Source organism: Phaseolus vulgaris, unplaced genomic scaffold, assembly GCF_000499845.2.
Source record: "Phaseolus vulgaris cultivar G19833 unplaced genomic scaffold, P. vulgaris v2.0 scaffold_239, whole genome shotgun sequence".
Classification (NCBI taxonomy): Eukaryota; Viridiplantae; Streptophyta; class Magnoliopsida; order Fabales; family Fabaceae; genus Phaseolus; species Phaseolus vulgaris.
This window is the reverse complement of record NW_027174182.1, coordinates 23,396-25,840: the sequence shown is the minus strand read 5'-3', so window position 1 is coordinate 25,840 and position 2,445 is coordinate 23,396. Positions and strand designations below refer to the sequence as shown.

Here is a 2,445-nt window from a genome sequence, read left to right as displayed (position 1 = left end):
AATTGAAGTATATTATTAAATGCAAGTAAAAACGGTTAAGAATGTTTGCACCCGAAAGTAACATGTACACGATAAAACAGATTATTGTTGAATGATATTATTGTTGTTGAAGATTATATTCTGGATGTTGAGATTATTTTCTCATTGATGAAAATTGTTGAAGGAGTTTCTATAAAAGGGGTTTTGAGACCCTAGGTAAAGGTACGCTTTTCTGAATATTCTAGACTGAAGCAATTTTATAGTTTGAATGCTCTCACTGACTTGATTGTCGGAGTGTGATCAACAAGTAGATCCCCCTTTGTCCTAGTGGAGCAGCATTTCAGAGCACCAAGTGGAGACCATTCAAAGCGGAGCTCAACTCGGAGATCGACCGAAGTCAGTCAGCGAGAACATATATATTTATTTTTCTATTTTTGTACCTTATGAATTTGCAACAACTTTTTATCTTTTTGTGTTATTTCAAAAACATCTTCACAAGGTTTTTTAACAAGATCTGGTTCAACTCCAGATAGAAAAATTTCTTCAGATACTAATCACAAGAGTGTTCTAAAGAAGAGAAGTTTATTTCAATGTCTGGTTCAGCTCCAGACAAAGAATTTTATTTTGAGTTCTTTTCTTCTTCAATTTTCAAAACTCGAGATTCTAAAATATATTTTTCGTGGAAAACAATTTAAGTGTCAAATAAAATTTTATAATGAATTGGAAAAATGGATGATCATAAGAAGTTTCAAAACTATGTTTTTTCCTTATCATCAGCAAAACAGTTTATAGGACACTTGTACCGCCCCGTATTCGGGCGTTGACAAAGTCAAGGTCAAAGTCAACACAAGGCGTCGCCTAGGTGGAGAGACGCCAAGTACCCGCGTCGCCAGGAGGAAGCGTCGCCAAGGCAAGGCGTCGCCTAGATGAAGGCGTCGCCCAACCAGGGCGTCGCCAAGATCAAAAATCACTAAGACAAGGCATCACAGTGCGGTTCCCCGATACCCATGGGTAGGAAAGACCATGGAGGGAGCGACGCCGTGGGTAGGCCTCAGGTCCCGATAATCCGGGGTAGTGATAAAGAGAAGAGAAAGGTGGCTTCAAGGCCATAGTGATAGCACCAGTGTAGGGCAGCCTGACTCGTGAAATACCCTGCCGCCCCAGAGACGCCTTTGGGACAGATACGGCTCAAGAGGAGGGTCTCGCCCAGGGTAGCCAGGTGCAGGGTACGAGAGGAAGGCAGATACGCTCTCTAAGTGAGTTACTAGATGATTGGGGGCATGAGTTGGCACCCAAAAAGTCACCCTTGCGCAGTAGCACTCCCAAGCAGGAGGACTCACACGTAGAAACGTCCCCAGATGGGGTCATGGCGCTGTGAGGCCCTCCACGTGTACGACAGCCAGGTCAGAATAGAAACACCATTTAGTCAGGTACCAGGTAATTAAAGTCATTTAATACAGTTTCTGTTTCGAGCGTTTAAGGTACTATAAAGGCTCCCAAGCGTTTCAACGTCTTAAATGCGCTACGTTTTCTAATTAGACGCGTTAATTAAGTGCGTTACGTTTTATGATTAAAAGCGCTTTAAGGCGCTTTAAATGCTTGGGTAGTTTAAATAGCGCCGAGAATGTTGGGAACGGGGTTCGAAGTTTTTGGCAAATTTTCCAGAAACTCTCTAGTTGCTTGCTCGAGCCTTGAGGTTACGAACAAGGGACTGGGGAACGATCTTTGCCGGGACGAGAAAATACACACTAGAAACAGTTTCCTTTTTACCACCTTCAGAGTGCCATACGCGGTGCTCCGATACGGAGGTGCATAGTTTTTGGTGTTTCTTGCTGGCTAACTTGAGCGTCGGAGTGCAAACGGCCGCTAGGGCGCCCTTTTGTCCTTCTTTGCAGGAATCCACAGGTAATCAGTGGGAAGGAGTCCCTAGCTGACGGTTGAGGTTGCGCACGAAGACGTCGCAGGTCAACCGGACGGAACATTTGGCGCCCACCGTGGGGCTCGAACCCACGACCACAAGGTTAAGAGCCTTGTGCTCTACCAACTGAGCATGACGGGAAGGAAGAAACCAGAGGGGAGACGCCCCTACGAAGCCAGAAAGTCCCAGCCCCGGGGTCCAGGGGGAGGTGATCGCCCGGTCAGAGAAAAGAACGAGGCCGGCGAGATACAATTTTGTGGTGGAACTGAAGGACCTGATCGCCGTGCCTAATATAGCTAAGAGATTGAGGCGACCGGCGAAGTCTGATAAGGTGTTGGGGCCTCGGAAAGACTCTTGGTGTGATTTCCACGAGGCTTTCGGTCACCACATTGATAACTGCCTGTCGCTGGGTTACCAGCTGGATGAGCTGGTGAGAACCGGGTTTCTGAAGGATTATGTCGCGGAACCCGCAACAACCGCCACCTTGCCGCCGCCAGCGGAAGAACAAGCACACGAGACGCCGGTTCTCGGCGAGGTCCATACAATAG

General features: G+C 46.7%; 1 non-coding gene across 1 annotated transcript; it reads right to left on the bottom strand.

Annotated features, from left to right (window-relative positions):
- Positions 1 to 1,965: 1,965 nt before the first annotated feature.
- On the bottom strand, positions 1,966 to 2,038 carry TRNAK-CUU (transfer RNA lysine (anticodon CUU)). The gene has a single exon. It is a non-coding gene; the product is annotated as a tRNA-Lys (tRNA).
- Between the last annotated feature and the right edge of the window lie 407 nt (positions 2,039 to 2,445).